The sequence below is a fragment of the Sarcophilus harrisii genome, chromosome 4 (genome assembly GCF_902635505.1).
Source record: "Sarcophilus harrisii chromosome 4, mSarHar1.11, whole genome shotgun sequence".
Lineage (NCBI taxonomy): Eukaryota > Metazoa > Chordata > Mammalia > Dasyuromorphia > Dasyuridae > Sarcophilus > Sarcophilus harrisii.
The window spans coordinates 20,443,699-20,459,099 of record NC_045429.1 but is presented as its reverse complement, the minus strand read 5'-3'; the positions used below and the strand labels follow the sequence as shown (position 1 = coordinate 20,459,099).

The 15,401-nt window shown below is 44.9% G+C and overlaps 1 long non-coding RNA gene across 1 annotated transcript; it reads left to right on the top strand.

Moving 5' to 3' along the window:
* The first annotated feature begins 3,566 nt into the window (after window positions 1-3,566).
* On the top strand, window positions 3,567-14,267 carry LOC116423741. Its single transcript, XR_004234260.1, has 3 exons — window positions 3,567-3,681; window positions 13,570-13,674; window positions 14,183-14,267. It is a non-coding gene; the product is annotated as an uncharacterized LOC116423741 (long non-coding RNA).
* Window positions 14,268-15,401: the final 1,134 nt, after the last annotated feature.

The window sequence follows — 15,401 nt, the reverse complement described above, 5'->3', positions numbered from 1 at the left end:
AGGTTGAGTATACCCACAGCTAAGCCAGACCAGTCATCCCCAGGCACATCTTGAGTTCTCCTGTGCACGAGGAAAGAACTGAGATTGTACCCACGGAGAGGTGTCAGGTCCGGAAAGGAGCAGGGCGCAGGGAGATGGCCGAGGGCCGGACATCACCACGAGACCAAGGAATGGGCCGTCTGGGAACCTGTCTGGAATCCAGCAGAACCCGCACCTTCGCCCAGGAGACCCTGGGCCTCTGAGCTCCCCAAGCGGCTCCAAGACGTGCAGGGGCAGAGCCAGCCAACGGGGCCCTTCCTCAGTGGGGGCCCCACTGTGAGGTCACAGATCCGGCCCCATCCGGATTTACATCACACCCTTTTCTGATCACCTTACCTGAGCTGTTTCCCTTAAAAGAAAACTAGGAAAGGTGATCTCAGCAAAGGTGTCCAGTGTGGAGGGGCCCAAGCCTGTTCCTCCTGCTGCCTCAGGAGTCTGTCGAGGGGCCCCTCAAGCTTCCTTTGGGGCAGGGACGGGGCAGAGGGGCTTGGCTTTAGTGGAACTGGAGTCTAGAAGCCCCGGGGAAGTCACTCCCAAAGCGGAGGGGATTGGCCCAGATGGACCCCAAGGTCCTCCGGCTCTGATCCGCTGTCCCAGGAGGTGAGAACAGCACCTAGGTGACAGACCACTGAGGGTCACAGGGAATAATGTTTGTCAATCCTTCACAGACCCTGGAGCTCTATGGAAATGTCTGCCAGGATTTATCTGAAGACCAGCCCGTTTTATGGTTGGGGAGGCTGGTGGTCTCACAGTGGGGGCTGCAGGGAAGCATTTCTGCTTGGGAGTGTGTGTGTGTGTGTGTGTGTGTGTTATGTGTGCGTGTGTGTTGTGTGTTGTATGTGCAAGTGTATTTGTGTGTGCATTTGTGTTATGTATATATGCATGTAATATGTGCACTTATGTGCGTTGTGTGTGTGCTGTACTGTATATGCGCTATGTTGTGTGTATTGTGTGTGCGCTCTGTGTTGTGTGCATTGTGTGTGCACTCTGTGTTGTGGGCACCGTATGCCCCACTAAGGCTGGGCCAACTCCTGGGCAGGCCCACGGTCCCCGGCCTGGGACAGGCCACGGTCTCCCACAGATGTTGGGAAGATGTGGCCTGGGCTGTTGCTGCCTTTCAAGGCCCCATGGGAAGTCCGCTAGGGCAGAGCCGGGGCCAGAAGCCAGATTTCTTGGGGGTCCCATATCCTTTGGCTGGGATCTGGCGAGGATACACAAACCCTCATAGACTGGGTGCAGGAGGTCAGGGTGCTCCCGCTAAAAGCTCCAACGGAGCGCCAGCTCCCAGCTTGGTGAGCCCTGAGCCACCTTACGGCCCTCCAGGAAGGGCTCACCCCATGAGCAGCTTTCGGCCCGCTGAGCCGGCCCCCGATCTGCTTGGGGACGGCCCCAATGACTAGGAAACTTCTCAAGCACAAAGCCCGGCTGGGCTCTTTCTGGCTCCCCTCCCGCTCCCTACAATCTCTCCTCCACCTGACGGCCTCAAGCCCCCGCCTCCTAAATGTTCTTGTCTCCTCCGGACTAAACTTCCCGAGTTCCTTCAAGCAGGGTCCCTACGGTACAGCCCGAATGGCCCATTTGAACCGCCAGAAATTATTCCAGAGCTGGACCATGTAACGGTACCAAACACAAGAACCAGAACATTGCTCTGATTTCCATGCTACAGATGGGCATCGTGGGTAGCCATAATCAAAGGGAGCTGAAAGGTTTTTTCAATGCCTCTTTTTGCAGATAAAGGAACTGAGGTCCAGAGAGGCCGGGCCTTTCCCAAGAGCCCACGGGCAGTAAATGTCAAGCTGGGATTTGAACACAGAACCCTCTGTTCCTTCCATGACGCAGCCACGAGTGACTGATTTCAAAAAAGTCTGAAACTGGTCAGGCCGTGGGAGAGCTTCCCAGGCTGTTATGTCACCCCATTATCCCAATTTTATTATCCATCCCAGTCCCAATGGGACCGGAGATGGGGGCCCCCAACGGCTGCTCCATCCTCTTTATTTGTACCATTTTCAGGGAGCCTTTATCAGCTTGGGAAGTGGCTCAGTCGGCCGTCAAGCAGACTGACCCCTGTCTCTTTTCCCTGGATGTGGGAGTTCACATCCTCTGGGTTCCCATCCCTTCCTCTGAACCCACAACTCCTTGGAAGGGCAGAAGCCCAAGCAAACAACAGACAAAAAATAATAATAATAACTCGGGGCGGAGAGGTCAGAGGATGTGACAAGGAGAAGAATTACATCCTTCACCTCAGCTCCAGGAAAGCTGGTCCTAAAACATGCCAGAAGCTGAAGGAAATAAGTCCCGCTGATATCCTGGGAGAATAATGTACACAGAGCAATATTCCGTCCCAGACCTCCGGGACTGTCGCCTATAATTTGCACTTGGACCTTCCCCAGCCCCGGTTCCTTGTTTATTGAACGAGGGCTTTTCCGGTGTGTTTCTGGGTTTGTTTTTCTGATATTTTGGGAAGGGGTGGAAAACAACCCATATTTCCGAAAATCCTGTCCAGCCCGAAGAGCGAGGGGTTAGTGGTTCAGCACCTGGTTGAACCCAAGGAGATTCTCACTAGAAAGTCTCTCCTAGGCCGCAGCGACCAAGGCCGGGCCGGGATAGTTTGGAAGGCAGAGGAGAGAGAAGGAGAGCTTTGGTGCCCTTGAAATAGGAGCACGGGGGCACTTGAGAGCATCAGTGCCCCCCAGGATCAGAGCAAGAAGGGGCTCCGGGGCTACCCAGTCTCACCGAATCCTTTGCAACGGAGCATTCTGATGCCAGAGTGACTGGGAGTCGTTGCTGATGGAGAGCCAGGCTCGGAGGCGAAAGGCCTAACTTAAAACACTCCAAATACAGTCTTTTATATAAAAATACAACAAAAAATAATAAATAAAAAAATACAATAAAATAAACAAAATACCACAAGATACACATACATTGGATCTAACATGTTTGACCTCTACTGGACTACTTGCCATCTAGGGGAGGAGGGGGTGGGGAACTGGAACAAAGGTTTTGCAAGGGTTAGTGCTGGGAAGTATCCACGCATGGTTTGAAAAATAAGACGCTTTCATTAAAAAAACAGTATTGTGAATAGTTCCTTAAGACTGTGCTTCTAGAAAAATCGAATATGGACTAAGTAGAAAACCAAATAAAAACCGTTAGATGGAGTAGGTACCTCCAGAGAGCCTGGATCAAGGGCGCCTTAGGGGGCAGCCTCTGAGAGGCTCCCCGGCCAGGAGGTGTCACAGACCGCCACGGAACCTCCCGCCTCCCCGACTCCGAACCCAGCGGCACCCACTCTGTGCCCGGAGCACCCGGCAGCCGGCAACCTCGTTTCCGCCCCTTTGCACTAGGACTGACTAAACAAGGACGGCCCTTGCGCTTTCCTTCTCCCACCCCCGCCCCTAGGCCGGCCCAGGAGACCCCCGCAGCTGCCACCCCCGCAGCTGCCTTCTGCCTCAGTCAGGGCCAAGCCCGGGACGCCGCGGCCGGTGGGGAGCCCCGGAAAGCGCCCCCGGGAAAGGCTCCGGGGACCCTCCGGGCCCCTTCGCCTCCGCTCCGACCTGTGGGGCGGGGGCTGCAAGCGCCGCCGGTTTTCAGATGAGGAAACTGAGGCGGACCGTTTGGCGGCTCACAGCGTTTACTGTGTTTTATGTATGTTATGTTTTGTTATATGTTATATTGGAGTACTTTAATGTAGGCCTTTCTGCCTCCGGAGGTGTCTGGCCCGAAGGCAGCCCAGGTAGCTTGGGAATCTCATCCGGGGCCTTCCCCCACCCCCACCCCCACCCATAATTACGCTAACGACGCTCCTGAGACCGGAGAAAGGCGTTTATTTTGACGGAGAGATCATTAAATTAAGATCGAAACCACGTGGCCCCGGCCCGGCGCAAGGGGGACCCTCAGGGCAGAGGAAGAGGACTCGGAGGGGGGGAGGGAGGGGAGGAAACAGCCCTTTCCTCCACTTGGGTAAATATTACTTCCTGGCCCCGGGGCCTTTTCCCGGCCCAGCCCTTCCCACCCCGGAGCTCGGCCACAAAACGGGCAGGTTCCCGCCCCTCCCCCCCCCCCCCCCACGCAGGAAGTGGTCCCTTCGGTGCCGGGGCGGGGGCGGGGCCGCGGGCCGAGCCTGGGACGTGGGGATGGGGGGGAAGGGCGTCGGGACACAGAAGGGGAATCGCGGCTGGGGGAGGGGCCGCAGGGACCCCGCCGCTGAGGGTCTCCCCCCCCCCCCCTCGCTCTCGCAGCCCTTTTTGGCAGGCTTTGCTAAGGCCCCGCTAATCAAACTGTGGGTCACGGAGGTTACAAAATGACAATTTCTTATCAGAATCATTTTTATTTATTAGTGATTTATCATTATTTATATTGTTATGTTATTATACTTATTCATTAACGTGGGATCTGCAGCCCCGGTTTGTGTTGCTCCGTCCCGGGGATCACGGGAAATTTTCTCGGGTAAAAGGGGTCGCGAGGGGGCAGAGTTTAAGGTCTGGGCCAAAGCCCTGGGGGAATCCAACAGGTGAGACACAGATGCGGCCACAGCGCGGCTCCCACACGCGTGGATGGGGAAACGGAGGCAACTCGAAGCGGATCGATCCATCACCGAGCCCCGGAGCCGGGGGTCCCACAGCAGAACACTCCCCGCCCTGTAGCCCAGGCTGGAAACAACTTTACTGTGGAACCTCTGGGATAAGAGCAAAGGCTTCCGAGCAGGAAGGATGCTCCAGGGAAGCTGGAGCATCCCTCCCATTACACAGAGGGGACGCCGAGGCTGAGAGAGGCGCCCTGGGGGCCACGTGACGCGTGGGCATCGGGGGCGGGGTTGGCACTCGGTTTGGGGGCTCGTCCAGGGCGGAGTCTCGGCTGCGTCACTTCCCACGGGGAGTCATGTAGCTTGTCTGAGCCTCGGCTTCCCCATCGGCCCAAAGGAGAAAAGGCCTTTGAGGCGCTCCCTAGTCTGGGCCTACGATCCCATGAGCTTACAAATGGGGAGACTGAGGACACACGAAGCCCCCGCGCCGCTCCTGGGGACCTGGACCCCGCGCCGCAAGGGCAGACACGACCGGGAGTGACGCGCCCGCGTCCCCAGGTGACAGGAAGCCAAGGCGGGAGGATTCGAAGCCTGGGGCACCAAGTTCTACTTGGCCCAGTCCCTGTCTGCCCTGGCCGGAGGAGGCCGTGCGGCCGGAACAAGGCTGGGCGTCCACGTGGGGCTAATGACTCGGCAAACGGGGGCCGATAATGGCCAAGGGTCTTTTCTCCATCACCTGGAGCTTTGCAAAGTGGTTCCCCCGAGCCTCATCCTAGCTCTGCTGGAGGTGGACGATCCGTTCATTTTATGGATGAGGAGACTGAGGCCCGAGGACGCTCGGGGACGGACCGCCCGGCCGGGAAGGGCAGAGGCCCAGTCTCGCTGGGACTGGAGGCCGTCTCCGGGGCAGCCTCTCACAGGGCCGGCCTCCGCCCTGGCCTCCCTCCGCTTCCTCTCTTCCCGGCAGCTGGGGGGATGCCCCACCCAGCCCGGGGCCAAAGGCTGTTCCCGTGGGTGTTGGATCCTAAGAAGCCACTTCTGATTTTCCATCAACAATTGTTAACCACCCACTGTATACCAGGCTCCGGTACCGATGGGCCCTAGCCTCCGGAAGCTCGCTGCCTCCTGCAGAGACAAGACCTACCCAGCTGCCATCAATAAGCTGCAGGCGGGATCCCCTGGAGGCGGTCCGCCCCGGGCAGGCCCTGGAGTCAGGGGGCTGGGAGAGCTTCCCCCTGAGCCAGGGAAGCCGGGAGGGAAAGGAAGCGGGAGAGAATGCCCGAGAAACCTGCTTCCCCAGCGGCCCGTCAGAAGGGCTTTCCTTCGCACAGGAGCAGGGGCGTCAAAGCAGGAAATATGTGCATATAAATGTATGTTACATAGATCATATATTATATTATATAATATATATAAATATAGAGAGAAGAAAATAGCATTATATATGAATATATGTTACATAGATCATATAATTTCTACATTATATATAAATATAAAGAAAATAATAGCATTATATATAAACGTATATTATATATTACAATATACATTATGTATATAAATATAGAGAGAAGAAAATTATAGCATTATATATATTACATATATTATATAGTGATATACAATATATAGAAATATATAGAAAGAAGAAAATAATAGCATTATACATAAATATATGTTATATATTGCAATATAATATATAATAATATATGTACAAATATAGAGAAGAAAATAATAGCATTATATATAAATATATTATGTATTATATATAATGTGTATAGAATAAAATAATAGCATATATATTACATGTATCATATATATTATATTATATATATATTATATATATAATATATATTATATATATATATTATATAATATATAGAAAGAAGAAAATAATAGCATTATATATAAATACAATATATTATGTATTATATAATATAGAAAGAAGAAAGTAATAGCATTATATATTACATTTATCATATATTGTATAATAATATATTATGCATATAAATATATAGAGAAAAAAATAATAGCATTATATATAAATACAATATATTATGTATTATATAATATAGAAAGAAGAAAGTAATAGCATTATATATTACATTTATCATATATTATATAATAATATATTATGCATATAAATATATAGAGAAGAAAATAATAGCATTATATATAAATATAATATGTATTATATATAATATAGAGAGAAGAATATATATATATATATATATATATATATATATAAAGGGGGGGGGAAGAATGTAGCCTAAATAACCTCTAAAGCCTTCCTTCCAACTCTGGATCTTATAAACTTGTTCTTCAACTTCTAACTGTGGGACCCTGAGTGTCCCTGGAAACCAAATAATGGATTCTCAAAGATTCAGGGACTTTGGGACCCATGGGGACCAACCCATATCGGAAAAAGGATCCACTGCACAAAGTGGAGATCCAGGCTTTGCTTGAGAGGATACCCACCACCTCCCCGAGCAGCCCCTTCCTGTTTGGAGAGACCTAATGGCTGGGAAGGGCTTTGCTTGTTGTTCTGCCTTGTTTTGTTTGTGGTATCAAGCCTGGCTGTCTGTAGCTTCCACCCACCGCTCCTGGTTCTGCCCTCTGGGCAGCAGTCCAAAATCCTAACCATGCAGTCTCTACTTTGCGGATGTATTAAAGAATAAACAAACAACAACAACAACGATAACCTTTCTCTAACTTCTTAATTTATTCAAGACTATTGAGTGCAGAGGGCTTAAGCCAGTCTATTTTTTTCCCCTGTGGATTGAGTAAAATATAAAAAATTACAGAGAAGTGAGAATCATTAAAAAAAAGTTGAGATTTTTAACAATTTCAGTAAGACTGCAGGATATAAAATAAACCCACAGAAATTGACAGCTTTTCTGTATGTTGCCAACAAAGTCTAGCAGCGAGGGATAGAAAGAGAAATTCCATTTAAAATAAGTAGACAATATAAAATATCTAAGAGTGTATCTACCAAGGCAAATCCAGGAACTATGTGAACACAATTACAAACACTTTTCATACAAATAAAGTCAGATTTAAACATTGGAAAATATTAATTGTTCCTAGGTAGGGAAAACCAATATAATAAAAATGACAATTCTATCTAAATTAACTTATTCAGTACCATGCCAATCAAATTGCTAAAAATAATTATTATACAAGGCTAGGAAAAAAATAACAAAATCCATGTGAAAGAATAAAAGGTCAAAAATATCAAGGAAATTAATGAAGGAAGGTGGTCTAACCATACCAGATCTCAAACTATATTATAAAGCAATAATCATAAAAACAATCTGATCTGGCTAAAAAATAGAGTGGTGTGTCAGTATAAAAGATCATAATAATCCAGTATATGATAAACCCAAAGATCCAAGCTTTTGGAAGTAGAACTCATTATTTGATAAAAACTGGAAAACTGGAAAGCAATTTGGAACAAACTACACAGAGACCAACATCTCACATTGTATACCAAGATAACATCCAAACAGTTATTTGATTTAGACAAAAGGTGCTATCATAAGCAAATAAGGGGAATGTGGAACGTTTTAAGTGTCTGATCTATGGATAAGAGAAGAATTTATAACCAAACAGATAGCATTATAGAATGTAAAGTGAATAATTTTGATTACATTCATTGAAAAAGATTTTGCACAAACAATACCAATGCAGCCAAGAATAGAAGAAAAGCAGAAGGGGAGAAAGGGTTTAACAAGGGTTTCTGATAAAGACTTTATTTCTCAAACACACAGAAAACTGAGTCTTTTTTTTTCTGTTATTTAGTATTTTATTTCCCCCCAGTAAACAATTTTCAACATTTGTTTTAAAACCTTTGAGTTCCAAATTTTCTCCCTTCCTCCCTTCCCACCCCCTCCTTGAGAATATAAGCAATTCAAAGTAAGTTATACATGTATAGTCATGCAAAGCATTTTCATCATAATTATATTGTGAAAGAAAACAGACTGAGAAAAAACCTTCAAGAAAAATAAATTGTTTTGTTTTGGTTTGGTTTTGGTTTTTAAGAATGTTTCAATCTGTTTTCAGACACCATCAGTTCTTTTTCTGGGTGCGGACAGCATTTTTTTCCTGAGTCCTTCACAGTTGTCTTGGGCTACTTTATTTCTGAGAACAGCCAAGTCACAGTTGATCCTCCTACAATATTGCTATTACTTTGTAGACAGTACATTTCACTTTGTATCAGCTCGTGGAAGTCTTCCCCGGTTTTTTCTGAGAGCATCCTGCTTCTCATTGCTTACAGCACGGTAGTATTCCATCATAATCACATAGCACAATTTATTCAGCCATCCCCCAATTGATGGGAATTCCCTCAACTTCTAATTCTTTGCCTCCAGAAAAGAGCTATTTTAAGATTTTTGTACATATAGGTTCTTTCTCCCCTTTTAAAAAAATCTGGTAGCAGTATTTCTAGGTTGAAGAGTATTCACTGTTTTATATAAGGCCTTTGGGCATAGCTCCAAATTGCTCTATAGAGCGGTTAAATCGAACAATCAGATTTATAAGAATATGAGTCATTCCCCAATTGATAAATGATTAAAAGAAAAACAGCTAAGTTTCCAAGGAAAAAAATTAAAAGCTATTTATAGTCATATAAAAATGTTCTAAATCACGATTGATTAGAGGAATGCAAATTAAAATAACTCTGAGGTACCCCCCATACCTATCAGATTGGTAGAAAAAGGAAGAACAATACATGTTGGAGGGGATGTGGAAAATTGGGATACTGGTAAGTTGTTAGTGGAGTTGTGAATTGATCCAACCATTCCGGAGAGCGATTTGGAATTATGCCTAAAGGGCTATAAATCTATGTATACCCTTTGACCCAGCAAAAAAATGTATATTTGTCATCATACATTTTGAGGTAAACATTTCTAGGTAGAAACTAATCTGTTAATGATTAAATAGAAGTGGGGTGCAGAAGGGGAACCTATTCCCTACAATGGAAGGAATATTAATCAGTAAAGTACAAAGTCTGTAGCCCAAAGAAATTTTTTTTAAAGAAAAAGGATATATTTGTACCAAAATATTTATAATGCCTCTTTTTGCAGTGACAAAAAAACCTGAAAATGATGGAAATATCCATCAATTGGGAGTCAAATTGAAGCATAAGATTATATTATAAAAATGGTGCACAGGATGTTTTCAGAAGAGGTGGAAGTAGGGAGGGGGGTTTATTCCTGCCTGTTCTGCACAGTCTGGTCCTTTAAGTGCTAGAGGGGATTCTCATGGGGGTCACTGGCCATAATGAGTGTGGATCCAGGATTGCAGGTGGGATGGTACAGTCAGCCAGCCAGAAGTCCGAAATGCAAGCCCAGTGGAAGTTTTGGACCTGAAACTGGTACTGTGCTCTATGGGAACCAAACTAAGCAATGAACACAATCTCCTTCCCCTGAGCAGGGACTGAGGTGGGAAGGGGGAAGAAGAAGGATTTTACCTCCCCCATGGCAGGCAGGGCAGGTGGAATAAGTTTGTATATTTGTCATCATACATTTGGAGGTAAACATTTCTGGGTAGAAACTAATCTGTCCCTGATTAAATGGAACTGGGATGCAGGAGGAACCTATTCCCTACAATGGAAGGAATATAATCAGTAAAGTCTGGAGCCATTAGCAGAGAACCTAAAAACACACAAATCCCTAAAGGGCACTGAAGAATGCTGCAAGTGAAGGGAAATTTTAATTATTTGAACTTCAAGGCAGTGAGGACACTAAATGTGTTACACCAGAAAAATAATATATACAACGATTATAGAAATGTGAATGAAAAAATATTTTTAAATAGGAAAGTTTTGTAAAATTGAAATGACCTAATGGCCCCCAATAAGAGATGAGAAAATGGACCTCTCCTTCCATTGCAGGCACGGGGGACCACGTGTACAGAACCTTGCATTTAATGTCAGACTCAATGGGCTGGGTTAATTTTGATGAAGTACTTTCCTTTATTTCTTTCTTAATCTTTGTTACGAGAGATGGCTGTCTGAGGAAGGGAGGGAGAAGGATATATTTGGAAATTCTATCAATACATTTTTTAAATATGCCATCTCCCATATAGATATCTTCCTTGCGAGGAGGTTCCCATTATTTACACCTAGTTCAGTTCTTTATATCTAAGAGAATCAGATCCAGAAAACAATTTTCTCTTGAGAAGGATCTTTTGAAGGATGAAACTATTATTAAGGCAAAATGAGAAAGCATTCCCTGCTGCACTTTTTTTCAGAGGGAATTTCTGGAGGTTCTTTCCAATGACAATATCCCTTCTATCTGACCTGTTCAGTCATTTTTCAGTTATTTCCCACTCTTCATGACCCCATTTGGGGTTTTCTTGGCAAAGATACTTCCTAAAAAGCTATAAAAAAAAAATATTTCCTAGCCCCACAGTTGACTTTCTGTTGATCTTCACTCAAATAGTGTCTATATTTTCTTCTTCAGAGACAAGGAAAACGGATCCTTTAAGACTATGACCTCCTCTGTATGTCCTTGGTTTGGTCCAGCTACTCTTCCCATATTTGTTTCCTTTGGTGCCATTTCTGCCTTATCAAATAGCACATCAAACGGTTCCATCATCATTGATAGAGAAAAAAAAGTTTCTGAGAGAAATCTGTAGCAGTCTTTCCCATTTTCCATCTCTTCATGGACCTCCTCCCTGTTTTAGCCTTAAATGCCTTCAGAATGATCTGGCTGAGTTGGTTCTCTTGCCAAGCTGTCTATAAACTTGTTTTCCATGCATGGCTTCTCACTGTTTTATGAGATGATACTGCTCATTATCTTCCACCACCCTCCTCCAAAAGATTATATAAATAAGCTTCCATTCTAAAGCATCACTGCCCTGACTCTGTTCAGCAAAAAGATCAAGTGTTTTAATCATAGGATCATAGTTTTAAAGTTATAGAGAAACTTAGTGATCACACAGTCCCAACCCCACCCCTTATTTCATTGATTAGAAACTGAGGACTACAGAAAGGACTTGGCCACAGATAATAAGTGACAGAGGCAGGATTAAGATTAGGAGCCTCACTGATTTACATCCTAATTTCCTTAGCTAAAATCAAATATCCATGTAAATGTTTGTTCTTTCATCCATTTCTCTCTCTCTCTCTCTCTCTCTCTCTCTTTCTCACCATAATATTTTATCTATGTTTTGCTCTTATTTTGGCATTATTTTTTATCTTTTGTCTAAAAAAAGCAAATTGACAATTCACAGTTGAATTACAGATAACTTCACATAGAATAAGTTAGGTTCATAAGAAAATAATTAATGATTATGGTAATTTACTGTTTGATAAACCCAAAGACCCCAGCTTCTGGGATGAAAACTCACTATTTGACAAAAACTGCTGGGAAAATGAGAAATTAGTAGGGCAGAAACTAGGCATTGATCCACACCTAACACCCTATGGCAAGATAAGGTCAAAATGGGTTCATGATTTAGACATAAAGAGTGATACTATAAGCAAATTAGGAGAACAAAGGAAAGTTTATCTCTCAGATCTATGGAGAGGGAAGGAATTTGTGACCAAAGAAGAATTAGAGTACATTATGAAATGCAAAATGGATAATTTTTATTATATTCAGTTAAAAAGGTTTTGTACAAACAAAACCAATGCAGACAAGTTTAGAAGAGAAGCAGTAAAATGGGAAAATAAAATTTGCATCCAAGGGTTCTGATAAAGGCCTCGTTTCTAAAATATAGAGAGAATTGACTCAAATTTATAACAATACTAATCATTTTCCAACTGATAAATGATCAAAAAATATGAACAATTTTCAGATGAAGAAATTAAACTATTTCTAGTTATATAAAAAAAGGTCAGAGAAATGCAAATTAAGAGAACTCTGAGATACCACTGTACACCTCTAACTAGCTAACATGACAGAAAAAGATAATGATAAATGTTGGAGGGGATGTGGGAAAACAGGGCACTGGTACATTGTTGGTGGAGTTGTGAACTGTTCCAACCATTCTGGAAAGCAATTTGGAACTGTGCCCAGAGCACTATCAAACTGTGTGTCCCCTTTGATCCATCAGGTGTCTCTTCTGGGTTTGTTTCCCAAAGAGATCATAAAGGAGGAAAAAGATATTATGAACCACACAGGCTTGGTGTATGGAGGTAACAAAATAATATGAAATAACATGTAGAATGCTTTGCCCATCTTAATGTTATTTAATGCTAGCTATTATTACTGACATAATAAGAACTGACTAAGTGCTCATTGATTGATAATGATTTTCATTAAAGATGTCTATCCCAATTCTGCCTCCTATCATTTTGAGAGAAGCATAAAGTGACTTCAATTCTTTGGGCCTTAGTTTCTTCATCTGTAAAACGGAAAGGTGGGACTCAGTGAGGTCTAAGTTCTCTTCTACCTCTAACTTTATAAACTTACAATAAACTGGCTTTGTGACCCTGCGTGAGCCATTTTCTTTCCCCGAGTCTCATTTTCCTACTTTGTAAAATGAGAATATTGAATTAAACATTCATAACTTGGCCCTGTGGGGGCTGCTTTTTCAGTCCTCCTGACTCTGTGGCCCCGTTTGAGGTTTTCTAGGCAGAGACACGGAGGGGTTTGCCATTTCCTTCTCCAGCCCATTTTAGAGATGAGCAACCTGAGGCAAGTAGAATGACTTTCCCAGGATCACCCAGACAGGTCTGAGGGTTACCCTGTGGTTTATCAAATCATTGTTTTTAATGAATTTTTTCCTTCATCTCTGGTCTTTTCTAGCTCTGTGATCCCTTTATTTATTTTTTTCTAGAAGAAAAGGAGCCCTGTAGGATGAAGGGGCGATATCAGAGTGATGTTTCTGCCCTGTGCTGGGCCAGATCTGAGACCCTCCAGGACTGGTCCTTTGGCCTGTTTGCTGAGGCTTCTAAGCCGGGCTTCTGCCTCCTCTACCTCACCTAGTGAAGTCAGGACAAACCATGGGGAGGTGGGAGAGCTACAGGCACAGGGACTGAGGCTGTTTGTATTTCTCCTTTGTTTTCTCAGCAGGAGCAGGGAGGTGGAGGCCAAAAAGTGAAGCAGAAACTGGAAAGCCTGCCAGAGAGTGGGCTGGCACTGAAAGAGCGGCGAGGCTGGAAGACTGAGGGAAAGGTCTGTGGCTAATTGCACGCCTGTAGCAGGAGCTGCCTCCCTGAGCATCCTCCCAGCCCCACCCCCCCACAGATACCTAGGGATGGCAGGAGGTTGGCCCTGGGAGCTGGGCCCGCCAGTGCCCTCGGCAGGATTCCACAGGCTCCTCCGTAAACCAGGAGCGTTGGACACCTCCGTGTCCTAGAGCCCTCTGGCAGGCAGATTGGGGGAGCCCAGGGCCCCCTTCCCAAAAGCATGCTGTAAATGTGACAAATGTGCAGGGATGGGAGGGAACCAGAGGTTAAAGGGGGAAAGAAGAAGGAGATAAAGGTATACCTTTCCCCTCCTAGATTCACAGACCTGCAGAAATCTATCTATAAAACTCCTCCTCGTGGCTTTCAGATTAAAGACTCCTAAGCCCCCTCCCAGCACTGACATTCCCTGTTTTAAAGCCCCTCTTGCTCTGACATTCCCTTTTAGCTCTGAGCTTTCATATAATCTTATACCAATAAGTACCATTTTTCAATAGCTTCAAACTTAGCTAAAGACACTTGGAAAGAGAAGAGAAGACAAAAGAAAAGGAAAGGAGACAAGAGGAGAGAAGAAAAAGAAGAAAAAAGAAGAGAAAAGAAGAAAAGAAGCAAAGAGAAAAGAAGAAAAAGAAAGAAAAAAGAAGAGAAAGAAAAAGAAGAGAAAATTTTTTTCTTTCTTAGGTAAGAATCTCTTGTATGCAACTCATGCCTTTGATTTCTCAATTTATTGCTTATACATTTGTGCGCACGTGATATACATGTGCCTCTGTGTGTGTGTGTGTGTGTTAGGTAAGAACCTCTGGAACAGATTCACTTTAAACGATGACCTTGAACGCCATCCAGGGTCTCTGATCCTCCAGTTTTTGCCGGGCAGGGGTCTTCTCCAGTTGTTTTGTTCTGTATCTGCCCATTGGACTCCGATGGCTCAGGAGGAGAGCTCTCCCTCCCTGAAATCCACTTCATTTGCACGTCCCGGCATCATCTCCTGAGGTCATGGTCCTCTTGGAGAACAAAGAACCAACAATAATTTGCTGGGATGTGGAAGGCTCACTTTGAGGGGAGTCGGGAGACCTTCGATGATGTCCCAGCTTGGAACTCTAGAACTTTAGGGTTAGAAAAGCCATAAGAGGTCATGGAAACCAACTTCTGTCTCATCAAGGATCCCCCTTCAACATTCCCAACTAAAGGGGATCAAGCCCCCTGGACTATTGGAGCCTTTTCATTCATTTTCTGCCTTTAGTCTCTCCTCTCTCCAATCTGCAACGTACCCTCTGAGGGCTGCCCGAAGCAGTGAAGACATAAATGACTCACTCAGCCAGTATGGGGCAGATGCAGGAGTTAAACCCAGGCGTCCAGATCACTGTCCACTGTGCTACACTCCCTCTCACCTGGCGGTGATTAATTAATGCTTGTTTCGTGTATAAAAGGTGCTTCATAAATGCTTACATAGACCATGAATTTGTAAGGCAGCCCGTTCACTTTTTGTGCGCCTCTGGTTGCGCCTCTACTTTCAATCTGCTCCTGCTCACTCCTGCCTGTGATGACCGCGTTTAGCACCCAGATTATATTAAAATCAGCCAGAGTCAGAATAAGGGAAAATCCTTGAGCTTTATTCTTTGCGGAGGTGAAGGGGGATGGGATACGAAGTGAGAGCAACACATCAGGACTTGCACAGAGAGTGGGCAGGGCTGTTCTTTCTCGAAGCACATGTTAATA